General features: G+C 45.5%; 1 non-coding gene across 1 annotated transcript; it reads right to left on the reverse strand.

Annotated features, from left to right (window-relative positions):
* Nucleotides 1–14,484: 14,484 nt before the first annotated feature.
* LOC112132960 (U2 spliceosomal RNA) lies at nucleotides 14,485–14,675 on the reverse strand. Its single transcript, XR_002914657.2, has one exon. It is a non-coding gene; the product is annotated as a U2 spliceosomal RNA (small nuclear RNA).
* Between the last annotated feature and the right edge of the window lie 1,269 nt (nucleotides 14,676–15,944).

Genomic DNA, 15,944 nt, shown 5'->3' on the forward strand with positions numbered 1-15,944 from the left:
GCGCTCCTCACCTCCCAGACGGGGCGGCCGGGCAGAGGCACTCCTCACCTCCCAGAGTGGGCGGCCGGGCAGAGGCGCTCCTCACTTCCCAGAGTGGGCGGCCGGGCAGAGGCGCTCCTCACTTCCCAGAGTGGGCGGCCGGGCAGAGGCGCTCCTCACTTCCCATAGGGGGTGGCAGCCGGGCAGAGGCGCTCCTCACTTCCCAGATGGGGCAGCTGGGCAGAGGTGCTCCTCACTTCCTCCCAGACGGGGTGGCGGCCAGGCAGAGGCGCTCCTCACCTCCCAGACGGGGCGGCCGGGCAGAGGCACTCCTCACCTCCCAGACGGGGCGGCTGGGCAGAGGCGCTCCTCACCTCCCAGAAGGGGCGGCTGGGCAGAGGCGCTCCTCACTTCCCATATGGGGTGGCAGCCGGGCAGAGGCGCTCCTCACTTCCCAGACGGGGTGGCGGCCAGGCAGAGGCGCTCCTCACTTCCCAGATAGGGCAACAGGGCAGAGGCGCTCCTCACTTCCTCCCAGACGGGGCGGCCGGGCAGAGGTGCTCCTCATCTCCCAGACGGGGCAGCCGGGCAGAGGCGCTCCTCACTTCCTCCCAGACGGGGTGGCAGCCGGGCAGAGGCGCTCCTCACATCCCAGATGATGGGCAGCCGGGCAGAGGCGCTCCTCACTTCCCAGATAGGGCGGCCGGGCAGAGGGGCTCCTCACATCCCAGACGATGGGCGGCCAGGCAGAGACGCTCCTCACTTCCTAGACGGGGTGGCGGTGGGGCAGAGGCTGTAATCTTAGCACTTTAAGAGGCCAAGGCAGGAGGCTGGTAGGTGGAGGTTGCAGAGAGCCGAGATCACACCACTGCACTCCAGCCTGAGCACCATTGAGCATTGAGTTAGCGAGACTCCGTCTGCAATCCCAGCACCTCGGGAGGCCGAGGCAGGCAGATCACTCGAGGCCAGGAGCTGGAGACCAGCCCGGTCAACACGGCGAAACCCCGTCTCCACCAAAAATACAAAAACCATTCAGGCGTGGCGGCGCGCGCCTGCAATCCCAGGCACTCGGCAGGCCAAGGCAGGAGAGTCACAGGAGCCCGAGGCAGGGAGGTTGCAGCAAGCCGAGATCCCGGCAGTACAGTCCAGCTTCGGCAACAGAGGGAGACCGAAAAAAGAAGGAGAGGGAGACCGAAAAAAGAGGGAGACGGAGACGGAGACGGAGACGGAGACGAGGGAGAGGGAGAGGGAGAGGGAGAGGGAGAGGGAGAGGGAGAGGGAGAGGGAGAGGGAGAGGGAGAGGAGAGGGAGAGGGAGAGGGAGAGGGAGAGGGAGAGGCACTTCTTGAGTTTTGAGCAATTAATTAATTTGAAAAATGACATATCCTACACCCAGATATTAAGAGATTTTTTTAATGTCTATTACCACATTTAAAGCTCCAAAAGTCCTGAAGTACAGAAACCTGTGTATGTGGGATTAACCCAGCACATCACTCAGGTTACTGTGACAGAATGGTTTAGGGGCAGGCTCAATTTGTATCCTGGCTCTGTGTAACCTTGGATAAATCATTTAACCTCTCTGTGCCTCAGTGAACTTATCCGTAAAATGGTGATAGTAACTGCACCTATCTCACAGGGTGAAGACTTAGTTATTCTGTGTGTAAAGCATTTAGAACAATGTCTGAAGCATAACAATTTCCAGTACATGCTGATTATTATTAATTCTTTAATCCTTTGCTTGCATAAAGAAATTATTTGCTCTACCATTCCTCCTGGTGGATGAAAACAGAATTTACATTTGACCTGTGAGTTTCAACAACAGGAAAGGCCATATGTCAAATTTCATCCCTTGGCAATTGAGAGGGAATAACTAAAGAGCATCATAAATCCCTAAATCCTGATTTTAACAGCTACAGCAACTGATCCTTTGATACCTAACATCCTATTTCACGATTGTAAATGTCCAATTCCTTTCAAGGTTTCACAAGGATACTTTACGGCCACTCCTCCATTGATCACATGGCTTACTGACACACCACAGCTGAGCCAACCAAGTCTTTCAGTGCGTACAGAGCAGCTCTCTTCTCTGTTTGTGGGCATTGGATTAATAGTCAATGGTTGCCATGGCTGTGTGGTCATCACACATTTGGCCACACAGGATTAGATCAAGGGAAGCCTCCTGATAGAGTGGGCTAAATAAGTAATTTTTCATCTCTGAAGACCTAGGTTCAAACCTCACTGATGCCACAAGATAAAACAGGTTTTGTGGCCTCAGTCCATCCCACAATTTGTCAAAATCCAGCAGAAATAAAATCCTTCTTGAAGGCCATTAATCAAAGAACATGAAGTCATCATAGCCAAGGATTGATGGGATATAGGGAAGCTAAGAGCTACAGTGGGTATCATTGGCCTAATTAGAAATGGCTTCTTTTTGTTAAGAACTTCTCCAGGACATAGGCTCAGAAGTAGATAAAGGCACAGACAATAATACTACCAGTCCCCATCCCCTCCTCCCTACCCCTGGCAGATAGTCACTTACTTTCTGCCTCTAGAGAGTTGCCCATTCTGGACATTTCACATAAACGGAAGTAGATAATATGTAGTCTTCTGTGCCTGGCTCCTTTCACTTAGCATGTTTTTAAGATACATTTATGTCATAGTATGTACCAATACTGCATTCCTTTTTATGGCTACATAATATTCCAATGTAGAGATACACCACATTTTATTTATCTGCTCATTGGTAGATGGACATGTGTTTTGTTTCTACATGTTGGCTAATATGAATAGTGCTGCATGCTTTTTTTTTGTTTCTACATTTTAGCTCATATGAATAATGCTGCATGCAAGTTTTCATACACAAGCGTGAAAACACATGTACAAGCTTTTGTGTGCACATACGTTTTCAATTCTCTTGGGTATATATATCTAGAAGTGGAATTGCAGGATCGTATGTAACTCCATGCTTAACTTTTTGAGAAACTGACAGTTTTCCAGTGTGCACCATTTTACATTCCCAACAGCAGAGTATGAAAATTCCAATTTCTGTGCATCCTCACCAACACTTGTAATTGTTTTTCTTTTTTATTATAGCCATCCTTATGAGTATGAAGTAGTAGCTTATTATGGTTTTGACTCGTTAAATATATTTTGTGTGCTTATTGGCCATATATATTATTTTTTTATATATATAAATAATCTTTAGAGAAATATCTGTTCAAATTTTTTGTACATTTTTAAACTGGGTTATTTGTCTTTTATTGTTGAGTTGTAAGATTTCTTTATATATTCCAGATACTAGTTTTTTATCAGATATATAATTTGAAAATATTTTCTTCCATTTTATGAATTGTCTTTTCACTTTCTTGATGGTATCCTTTGAACCAACTTTTTTTTAATGAACTTCAATTTATCTAATTTTTCTTTTGATGTATGTGCTTTTGGTTGGGGATTCCTTTTAAGTGGCAAAGCCATAAAGAAGATAGGAAATTTTGAATCACTCATAAATTCTATAAAGGCTGCCTACTTGATTTTATGAACAGTCACAAACCCTTCAACCCACAGTCTGGGGTGTGTATATCTTTTAGTTGGCCCACAAAGTGGCTTTGTTTTAATGGAGCTGAAGTAGGAGGTGGGGCTCAACTCCAGAGATGGGGCTCAGACACAGGACCAAATTGAAGACTAGCTAAAACAGGGATGGGGGTAGAAGCAGCTTCCCATAAGACACACCCACCAGTGGGCCATGTCAGTTCACCATTGCCATGGCAACACCCAGATGCTGCCACCCCATTCCATGGCAACAACCCAACAACCTGGAAATTACCACACTTTTCCTAGAAATTTCTGCATAAGCCACCTCTTAGTTTGCACATAAATAAAGTAGGTATAAATATGACTATAAAACTGCCTCTGAGCTGCTACCCTGGGCACACTGCCTATGGGGTAGCCCTGCTCCACAAGAAGTAGCGTCTCTGCTGCTTTGCACTGCCACTTCAATAAAAGTCGCTGTTTAACACCACTGGCTAGCCCCTGAATTCTTTCCTGGGCAAAGCCAAGAACCCTCCCAGGCTAAGCCCCGGTTCTGGAGCTTGCCTATCCTGCATCAGAGCCAAGGTTTAAAAATCTGGAATTTCAGCCTCTACAGAAATATTTGAAGAACTGGCCATATAAAGCCATCTATTCCCACACTCTACAGAAATCAAGAAGAGGCTACCACTTTAGCTGGGCCCTAGACAGTATTTACTATTCTCATTATTATTAGCAGCTGCCTCACAGCCTCAGAGGCCCAGTTCCTCTCTCTGTATCTTTACAATAAATCTTCTCCTTGTAGTAAACTGAATGTATTGCTTATAACCTACATACTCCCAATAAAATACACGGGAGTATTTTCTTTTAGCAGGCAGACCGTAAAAGACATTAACATGAGGGGAAGAGAGCCCTCTTCCTCTTTACTCTGGTATTTCCCAATAGAGCAGTAGCAGTATTCTCCACCTCCCCTTCATGTCCTACCCTGGGATGGTACAGATGAGGTCTTTGAGGGTGGATAGAAGGAACAGGCAGGGCAGTGGGCTCAGGACTAAATCCTTGGCCCAGCCCTGCCTCAACTTTTACATTAAATCCAGGAGTCTTATTTTTAAAATGGAAACACCAGCTGCCTAGGTACTCTATTAGTCAGCATTCTCTTGGTTATGGATGGCAAAAAACCTTGCTCAAAGCAGCTCAGGAGAAAGGGGGGGATTTATTGGCTCACATTCCCAAATCAGGGTGTCAGCAGTGTGGGCATGGGCCCAGGAATGGCTAAGGCCATGAATTGGAGCTCTCTCGACTTCCCACCCATCTCCTGTCTCTGCATTTCTCTGTAGCACTTCTGTAGTCTCTCTTCCCACAGAACTGTCTGTCAGATGCCAGAGGTCACAGAGGCTTGACACAAGACAATTCCCAGACTCTCATCCCTACATCCTTGGCCAGAGAAAACAGGGCCTTTTTCTTCCCAGTCCAATTTGGGAAAGTCCAAGGGAAAACTCTGATTAGACCAGCTTGGGTGACCAATTGCATTCACTCATGGAGCAATCACAGCAGCCAGGGAATGAGATATTCTGATCGGCCCACCTGGGTAACAGACTAGCCCTTCCAACCATGACTCTGGTCAGAGAGATATGGTTCTGTCATTTAGATCAAATGGCCAGGCCAGGTGCAGTGGCTTTTGCCTATAATCCCAGCACTTTGGGAGGCCAAGGCAGCGAATCACTTGAGGTCAGGAGTTCCAAACCGGTCTGGTCAACATGGAGAAACTTCATTTCTACTAAAAATACAAAAATTAGCTGAGCGTGGTGGTGTGTGCCTGTAATTCCAGCTACTCAAGAGGCTGAGACATGAGAATCGCTTGAACCCAGGGGACGGAAGTTGCAGTGGGCCGAGATCGCACCATTGCCCTCCTATAGTCCAGCCTGGGTGACAGTGCGAGACTCTGTCTCAAAAAAAAAACAACAAAAACCAAACCAAACAAAACAAAACAGAAAGGCTAAAGTGTGGCAGGAGGAGAAGAGGATGAGATGGGCATGAGTTGATCACTGAAGTTGTGTAGACATCCCTGGGATGCATTTCTTAATATATAAGAACTATTAGGAATGAATTTTTTAAATGATGGTCAAAGGAAGAATATGTATCTGGCACTTGCATTGTTTCAAATAGCTTGCCATTTACTTTTTAATGTTTCTTATGGTCTTGTAGGGTATTCTTTTCCCCACTTTGCAAACAAGCAAATTAAATCCAAGATAAATTAGGTAACTTACCCAAAGTACCCAAATGGACAACTGGCTTCGCTTCTACTCAGGATAATGCTAAACTCTTCACTTGTGCCACCATTCCATGCTGTTTTGTTTTGTTTTGTTTTGTTTCCCCCTGGAAAGACGAAGGTTTAGAAACAGCAGGAGAATTCATCAAAGACTCTGCTAAGCCCCTCCACCCAGACCTCCGGCCCCTCATGTAGAAGAGATCTCTATAGACCTGGATAGCAAACAGTTACCTTGCTAGTCAGCTCTGACTAATTTAAATTGGCCTAAAACAATAAAGAAAGAAGACGCGTGAAGCTGCCTCTGGGTTGAAAGATTTAAAAAAAAAAAAAAAGATGCTGTGATAAATTGACAATGTCTGTCATGGGCAAAGGAAAGATAATTTAATTTTACCCCCAAATTACTAGACAAGAGAGTATCGCCCTGATTATTTTGACCTCTAGATGATTTTTTTATTCTCTATCGCTATCCAACTTTCCTTTCAACATACTTTGGAATAACATTACTTTCTTTCCTAGCATCCTTCTTCCTGTACCCCCGAGTTCCTCAAATGCTGCCATGGTTAAAACATCATTTATTAAGATCCCCTGTTACTATACTTTGCTCTTCATTCTTAGGGCCTTGTGGCCACTCTGCTTCTCTTATGCAAGCGGGGGTCTTACATTATTCTGTGCACATCTAGCTCCCGCATAGCTCAAAGCATGGATCTGCAGCCTGCAGCCTCTTTCTTATTTATCAAGGCTTTCCAGGAAGACTAGGGTCTTCACCACCTTCACCAGCACAGCTTTCTCATAACCCATGCAACATATATAATCATACATAAGTAATGCATATACAAAGAGATTCTTTTGCCATTGAAAAATGCACAAGTGTGCAGATCCTAGATGCACACACACATACACACACACACACACACGGCTTCCTAAACCCTACAAAGAAGTGCTATAAACTCCAACTTTTTTAGGATGTGTGTGTATGGAGAGAGAGAGAAAGTTTCCAAATTTATACATTCTACTCCAGTCCATTAGTGAGAAATGGGTGAAAAAAACAGTTATACAGACATATAATAGGATAACACACAGCCACAGTCATCAAACAAAGCAAGCAGTGGATCTACAAGTCCCGGTATGGAAAAGTCTCCACCATAGGTCATTAAGCAAGCAAAGCAAATCGGCCTGTGGAAAATTGTCAAAACGTAACAAGAGTGTTCAAAGATAATGGGCAGTCACAGATACCAATATCCACCAACAGGGAGCAAAGCAAAGATGTATGAACAGTCCCATTTCTGATAAGACAATAATATATTAGCATGTACCTTACAAGTAAATCTGAAGGTCAGGCATGGTGGCTCACACCTCTAATCCCAGCACTTTGGGAGGCCAAGGCGAGCGGATGAGTTTGAACTCAGGAGTTCAAGACCAGCTTGGGTAAATGGTGAAACCCTGTCTCTACAAAAAGATAATAGTAATAAGGATAATAATTTTTTTTTTTTTAGCCAGAGTCTCGTTCTGTCGCCCAGGCTGGAGTGCAGCAGCGCAATCTTGGCTCACTGCAACCTCCACCTCCCAGGTTCAAGCAATTCTCCTGCCTCAGCCTCCTGAGTAGCTGGGATTACAGGCAACTGCCACCATGCCCGGCTAATTTTTGTATTTTTAGTAGAGACTGGGTTTCACCTTGTTGGCCAGGCTGGTCTCGAACTCCTGACCTCGTGATCCACCCGCCTCGGCCTCCCAAAGTGCTGGGATTACAGGCATGAACCACCGCACCTGGCCATTATAATAATTTTTTTTAAATTAGCTGGGCATGGTGGTGCACACCTGTAGTCCCAGCTACTAACGAGGCTGAGGTTGGAGGATTCTTGAGCCCAGGAAGCAGAGGTTACAGTAAGCCAAGATTGCGCCACTGCAGCCTGGGTGACAGAGTGAGATCCTGTCTCAATCAATCAATCAATCAATCAATATGTGAAAGACTATACGCCACCATAAAAAGTCATAATCCATGGGAAATGAGATCACGAGAGACATTTACTTTTAAGGTTATACATTTCTATAATGATTGAATGTTTATTAACAGAAATGGCTTAAGATTTTTTAAAATCTACTTCATAGAAATGTAGGTGTCATTTAGATTTAAAATTCCACCTGAGGCCTCCCTCAGAAAGAAGGAGGGAAGAGGGGAAAGAAGAGAGGGAAGGAGGGAGGGGAGGGGAAAGGAAACAGGGAGGAAGAGAGAAGGACTAAATTAAGCTCCTCCTTTAATGTAGAATCATAACCACTTTGACCCCTAGGATTATTTTCAACTACGTGCATAAACCAAAACTATCAAAGGCTAACTTTTTAAAGTTGGAGATGAAATGCAGCAATGTCCTGAAATATAAAAGGCCCTATATCCAGACACAGCCTCTCTCCCTAAGTGCCTGGGGGAATTGGATTCCTCCTACAGCCTCTCTTTCCCACCTCTCTGAGGTTCCTGAGCTCCACCTGTGTGTGTCAAGATACACTTTTCAGTGTCCCGGTGCAGCCCTGTGGCATAGCAGAGCTCACACAGCTTCAGTATTTCCATTTCCTGCCTCCCCGCCGGGATGACAGTGAATTCTCTCCCTACACCCCTGATATTTCCAACTGTTGTGTCTTGAAAGAGACACTCAGACTATCTGGCCCAACCATCATGGTCAATGGAAACGGGCTTCTTTGACATCTCTTCTCTCCAGATTACTTCTCCTCTGATCACTCCTCATGCCACTGGTTCCCTTCAGCCCTTGGACGACAATCAGGCCTCACCTTGAGCCCCTCAGGGAGCCATCCCGGGGCAATCTCCTCATGGCCATCTGTCACATCTTGAGATAGGGCAGAAAGTTGTTCTTCCATCAAGCGGACTATTCATTCCCCTCCACAAATTAACTCTCTGCTCCTCTCATCCAGGTTCCGCTGTGTTATTGTTGTGACACGCTCCATCCTTCCAGTCGAGGTGACTTTTCATGGTTTTCCTAGAAACTTTGGTTTGCTACCATGTACGCCTTGATTAAAAATGTGCTGTCGGGTGAAACATACCATTCAGGGGAGGGTTATTTGTTAATTAGTGAAACAAATCAGGTCAAATGTTTCTCATAAAGATTTTGCACATCTGCAATTCTGAAATGTCTTGCATTTAGCTTCTTAAGTGATTTTTTTAATAAAGAATAAACACAAAAGGAAATCTACTTTTTTTAGACAAGTTCTCGAAGTAGTAACAACAGAGACCTTACTTGTTCCTGTATCAATATTTTTTCACACAATCATGCATCAAAAAAATCATTATTTTTAAACCATTGCTTTTGTTTTTGTTTGAATTTAAAAGTAGGGGCGGTAGAGTGTAATGGTTCATGCCTTTAATCCTAGCACTTTCGGAGGCTGAGACGGGTGGATCACTTGAGGTCAGGAGTTCAAGAGCAGCCTGGACAACATGGTGAAACCCCAACTCTACTAAAAATACAAAAATTAGCCTGGCATGACTCGGAGGCTAAGAATCGCTTCAACCCAGGAGGCGGAGGTTGCAGTGAGCTGAGATTGCACCACTGAACTCTAGCCTGAGTGACAGAGCAAGACTCTGTCTTGAAAAAAAAAAAAAAGTAGGGGCTACCTAGGTGAGAGAGGCCATTGGACCCATCCTGTTATTTGGGAAGGCTTTTTGCTTTGGACCATCCACCCAATATTTCACAAAATTCAGATGGTTTTTGGATAAGAGGTCTTCAAACACAGGGTTTACTCCATTTATACAATACCTCTTTACCTGCTCCTAAAATTATATGGGCAAGTTGCTCACCTCTCTCATGGGCCCTGGCTGAGAGCAGGAGCCTCCTATCTTTATTCACTGTAACTCTCTTAGCGTGGTGCCTGGCAGGCAGGAGCAGCTCAATGTGAGCTGTCTTAGTGAACTGCCATGTGTTATGTTCTATTTTCATTCTTTTTTTAATTTCTTATTTTTAGAGACAGAGTCTCACTTTGTCACCCAAGCTGGAGTGCAGTGATGCAATCATGGCTCACTGCAAGCTCGACCTCCTGGGCTCAAATGATTCTTCTGCCTCAGCCTCCTGAGTAGCTAGGACAGGGTGTGCTACCACACCTAGCTAATTTTTTTAGTTTTTATAGACACGGGGTCCCAATATGTTGCCCAGGCTGGTCTTGAACCCCTGGACTCAAGTGATCCTCCCTCCTCAGCCTCCCAAAGTACTGGGATTACAGGTATGAGCCACCTCACCCAGCCATATCTTTATTCTTGATTGGTCTTCAATCAGGCCATGGCTCCCCCCAGCCTTGAGGAACTGGAATGGATAGACTGTGTCTCACTTATCTTTTTATTCCTAGAAACTGGCACAAAAGCCCTTAACACTTTAAAATTTTTTCCAACCTCCAGTTATAAGCCAGGCATTGTGGAAGATACAAAGAGAAGAAAGATAGGATTGCTGCCTGTGATAAACTGCCTTTTATTTATAGTAACAGTGATAAAATGACTCAAATGTGAATGTTTAATATGGAACTGTGTTAATGCCACACATACATTACTTCGTTTCATTCTCCCAACAGCCCCTTGATAGAGGGTGTCTTCCCCACCCCCACCCAACCCCGCAATTTTACAATCAAGGTAACTGCAGCTCTGAGCAATTAAGGAATTTGCCTTGGTTCTAACTTGCTGTCAGCTAGAGAGGGCAGAACAAGGATGCCCACCCAACACAATTAGGAATATTGAGCAAGACCAGGCAGTGTGCGGTTTCACACCCAGGATGATGGGAGGGCCAAGAAGGACACACCATAATCAAACAGCAGTGAGGGCCACTGTTCCAACAAAACTGCTGGGGTTGCAAGTGACAGAAATGGAAATCCAACTCAATGCGGCTTTAAAAAGAGAGAAAGGAAATTCATTGGCTCAGTACATGGAAAAGCCCAGGCATCTGAACATAGCTGGATCCCAGATGCTCAAACAATGTCAGGAAGGCTCATCTCTAAGCCTGGGTTCCACTTTCCTCTGGGTTCCTTGCCAGGCAGGCATCTGCTCTGATGATGGCACAGATGTCACCAGCTCCAGGAGCACATCTTGCAGCTTAGCATCCCCGGCCAAAAAAGAGGGCATCATTCCCAGGAACTCCAGCAAAGTCCTGAGTCTGACCCTTATCCCTAAGCAGACTGCTGTGTGTGTGACTGGCCCGGGTCATTTTCCCACCCCAGTTGGTGAGAATGAAGTTGTGGATCAATCTCCCCGAGCGGACATGGACCTCAGGAGGAAAGGATTAACCCCAAGGCACTGGCCACCAACAGGCAAAGATAGCACGCTTCAACTCTGGCCAACATATTTGTTTAGCTTCTCTCCCAGCCTGATACAATAAAATAACATTTTAAAATTAAATGTTAAATTAGTAAAAGTAATTGTTATAAATTAAATAGTAAAAATTAAATTATTTCCATTTAAAAGATGTAAATAGGAATATAAAGGAAAATTTTAAATATATGACTGAAATAATTTTTTGAAACTATGAGCAGCTTTATGATAGACTGGCAGTGAGCTGTAGACTAGAAAGGGAGAGAAAGTTACCTGTAAATTTTTCTTTGTCCACAAAAATAAAGGCAGATGTCTGAGTGAGCACCAGCAAACACTACAGAGGCACTTCTTATTCCAATGGCTGGGAAGTGGTGAATTAATCAAGAATCTGTCCAGATGAGACACAAAAACAAAAAATATATATACACAATATTTTTGAAAATAAACATTTTATTGTAGAGTGATTTTAGATTTACAGAAAAGTTTCAGTGATAGGACAGAGGGTCTCCTTATACCCCTCACTTGGTTCCCCTTTTTTTTTTTTTTTTTTTTTTTTAAATTTGAGACAGGATCTCACTCTGTCACCTAGGCTGGAGTACAGTGCTGCAATCATAGCTCACTGCAACCTCAACCTCCTAGGCTCAAGTGATCTTCCCACCTCAGCCTCCTGAGTAACTGGGACTACAGGTGCATACCACCATCCCCAGCTAATTTTTGGGGATCTTTTTATAGAGATGAGATTTCGCCATGTTGCCCAGGTTGGTCTCTAACTCTTGAGCTTAAGTGATCCACCCACCTCGGCCTCCCAAAATGCCAGGATTGCAAGCATGAGCCACTGCCCCAGGCCAGTTTCCCCTGTTATTAACATCTTATCATGATTTGTCAAAACTAAACTGACATTGGTACATTTCACCAATTTTTTCATTCATATCCTTTTGTTTGTTCCAGGACCCAATCTAGTCTACCACATTGCATTGGGTTGTCATGTCCCCACAGTCTCCCATGTACTGTGAGATTTTCTCAGGGTTTCTTCATTTTTTATGACCCTGACAGTCTTAAGGAGTGCTGGCCAGGTATCCTGTAGAATATTTCCCATTGTGGGTTTGACTGATGCTATTCTCATCTCATCTGGGGCTACATACATAATAACATTTTGTTTTAACTTCAAACATATAGATTATCATCACTAGCCAATATTTTGATGAATGATGAATACCTTTGAGGATGGGTTCCCTAATTGGAGTTGCACATCTTCCTTGCATAAACCACAGCCATAATGCACCATCTCTGAATTCTGGATTCAAGTTCTTTGAAGAGGCTGTATCAATTAAGAATGCTTTGGGTTGCAATTAAGAATGGCTTAAGCAATGCAGATATTTAATAACCTTGTATATCAAATAGTCTCTCTCTCTCTCTTTTTTTTTTTTTAAGACAGAGTCTTGCTCTGTTGCCCAGGCTGGAGTGCAGTGGTGTGATCTCGGCTCACTGCAACCTCTGCCTCCTGGGTTCAAGTGATTCTCCTGCCTCAGCCTCCTGAGTAGCTGGGATTACAGGCATGCACCACCACGCCTGGCTAATTTTTTTTTTGTATTTTTAGTAGAGACAGGGTTTCACCATGTTAGCCAGGATGGTCTTGAACTCCTGACCCCAAGTGATCTGCCCTCCTTAGCTTCCCAAAGTGTTGGGATTATAGGCGTGAGCCTGGCCCCAAGAAACATTTTTAGGGGAGTTAGGAAGTGAGATGGGGAAGGAAGGAGCCCGTCTAGACGGCGTTATCAGGCCAGCTACCACTGTGGGCACCTGGAGCTTAACCCTGCTGGGCAGCTCTGGGAAGCAGTGCAGAGCACACCCCAGAGCCATCCCATCAAGGGCAAGGGGCTGGGGGGCTTATGCACTGGCTCCTGCCAGTCATCTGGGAGGCAGATCTGGGGGTGGGAGGGAGTGGTGCTAATTCTCCAGCACTTCGGATCAGAGTAAGGTGTGTTCGTTTACCTGAGTCAGAAAGCCCTCAGGTAAAAGGATGCCAGTGCTGGCCATTGCAATCAGGCCTGTGTGCACAGCAATGCAAGGCAGAGAGGATGTGGGCTGGGTCTGGGCAGTGTCCACTGTAGTCTTTTTCCCTGGACAGTCTGTTCTGTCCAGCACTCAGCACTCCTCTCTCCCCACCTTCTTGAATCATTCAGGCCCATCTAAACTTACTCCCTCCTTTACTCATATCCCTGATCAGCAGGTAGTGCTGTTAGGACAGCGTAAATCTCACTTCTTATCTGTATTTCTCACAGAGTCTAGCACGGTGCTTTGATGGGTAGAAGCTCTCTCAGTTGACCCCCATCTAGCTTACTTCCCGATCAGCTGCTGATGTAGAGTCCCTCAGCGAAACCCCTACCTGAGGCCCCTCGCTTACCCAGGGCACAGGCACCCCCTACACTTCCCTGCTGCTGACTCGGTGCTCCCCTTGAGTGTCCTGCATTTGTGCCTAAACCTGCTTATGTCAGCTGTGATATAATTTAGAATAAATTAACTAAATTAAGTGCATTGAATAATAAATGAATCAAATTGAACATTATGTCATCTAATTAGACACAAGTGCAAACATGGCCTTTTTTTTGACACATGGACACGTATGTTTATTGTAGCACTACTGACAATAACAAAGACTTGGGACCAATTCGAATGTCCATCAGTGATAGGCTGGATAAAGAAAATGTGGCCCATATACACCATGGAATTACTATGCAGCCATAAAAAAGAATGAGTTCATGTCGTTTGCAGGAACATGGATGAAACTGGAAGCCATCATTCTCAGCAAACCAACACAGGAACAGAAAACCAAACACTGCACGTTCTCACTCATAAGTGGGAGTTGAATAATGAGAACACATGCACACAGGAAGGGGAACATCACACACCGGGGCCTGATGGCAGGGTTGGGGGGCAAGGGGAGAGAGAGCATCAGAACAAATACCTAATGCATATGGGCTTAAAACCTAGATGACTGGTTGGTAGATGCAGCAAACCACCATGGCACATGTATACCTATGTAACAAACCTGCACGTTCTGCACATGTATCTAGAACTTGAAAGAAAAAAGAGGAAGAAGTTCAAGTCCAGGCTGGGCAACACTGGTGGACCCCGTTCCTTTAAAAGGTCACCCCCACTTGACTGCCAAGCTGAGATCTAAGGACCTCCAGGAAACATTGAACACGCTCTCTCTGCATGCAGATACAGAAACGGGTAGTCTCGTTTCGGGTTCTAGCCTTCCTAAAGCGCTGTAGTCATAGTGAAAATGGGAGTGCTGAAAAGCCCACCTTATGTCCGCAGACCAGGAACCTTAAGGTAGTTCAAGGAATAGGAAAACCAGCATATCACAGATACTAGGTGTGCAAGGTGTGCGAGCTACTCTGCAGTGCTCTTCCCTTTTAAAGGGGTGCACAGTTCCTGGAGGTACTGCAATACCACGTCAATGCGTGGAGCAGAGAGAGCAAGCTCCTATTCCACCTCCCTGCTCCAAAAACCCATTTAATATATTGTCCTCGGATAGAGAACGTATCAGATATTAAACTGATAAGAACAGATACTACACTTGATCTTAGCCCAAAGGCCGAAAAGCGATACTGTTGCTTTCGCCCCCGCCGTCCCACTCTCATCTACATTAAAGTCGCGGTGAGAGCCCCAGCCTCCCTCCTTGCCTCATTCCCTTTGTCTCGTCCACACCACTATTGACGCCATTACACGCTTGGGCTGATTTCTTATTCTCCACGTTTTAAAAGGGAAATTTTACACCCGTGCTTGTTCCGGCGCTCCCAGGCTTTCATTTCGAATTTGCATGCCCCGTGCTTTCCCAGAGGGCGTGGCCTCCAGGGTTGACTCCGCCCCCGGGGCCGCCTCCTCCCAGGGAGATGGGGCTCCACTGGGGTCGACCTCCTTGTTTGTATGAACCGAGAGAAAAGACAGAACTGAAACAGACTGAGGGCTAAAGCGAGAGGGGTCTGTGGAAGAGACCTGTTGGCGGAGAGCGGTCCACGCAAACATGGTCAATTTTAAGAAAACTAAGATAAGTGCTTTGGAAAGATAATTTGCTAACAAAATTTGCTGTTAAATGGCTTTGAAGTGCTTTTAGGTTCATTCTTCTTTGGCAGACACTGTTGACTGGGTAACTCCACACCTTTTTCCCACCCTTTTCTTCCTGATCTGCTTCTGCTATTGATGCTGGAAAGCTAAGTGCATGAATTCCCAAGCTGTCTTCGTGGCTGGTTATGTCTATGACCCACTTCTGACTAAAAAGTAGCTAAAAATCTGATGGGGGAAGGGGCAGTCTGAGAAAAATTGCTTTCCTGATATAGTGGACAGATGTACTTCAGCTTTTTCCTGCCTTGAATATAGATGTAATACCCAGAGGTGCAGCAACTATTTTGTGATCATGAGGCTGCAAGCCAACATTGAAGACTAATAGAATGGAAAAAGAGACAATGCTTGGGTCTTTTGCGGAATCACGGAGCAACATTGATGTTGGAATGTCTCCCTTTAGACTAAGACGCCCTCGGCCAGGCGCGGTGGCTCACACCTGTAATGTTCCTAACTCCCGCAAAGATGTTTCTTGGGGCCGGGCACGGCAGTTCACGCCTATAATGTTCCTAACTCCCCCAAAGGTGTTTCTTGGGGCCAGGCGCGGTGGTGCACGCCTGTAATGTTCCTAACTCCCCCAAAGATGTTTCTTGGGGCCAGGCTCGGTAGCTGATACCTGTAACCCCAACACTTTGGGAGGCTGAGGAGGGCAGATCACTTGGGATCAGGAGTTCAAGACCATCCTGGCCAACATGGCAAAACCCCATTTCTACTAAAAATACAAAAATTAGTCGGGTGTCGTGGAGGGCACCTGTAA

Source organism: Pongo abelii, chromosome 2 (assembly GCF_028885655.2).
Source record: "Pongo abelii isolate AG06213 chromosome 2, NHGRI_mPonAbe1-v2.0_pri, whole genome shotgun sequence".
NCBI lineage: Eukaryota > Metazoa > Chordata > Mammalia > Primates > Hominidae > Pongo > Pongo abelii.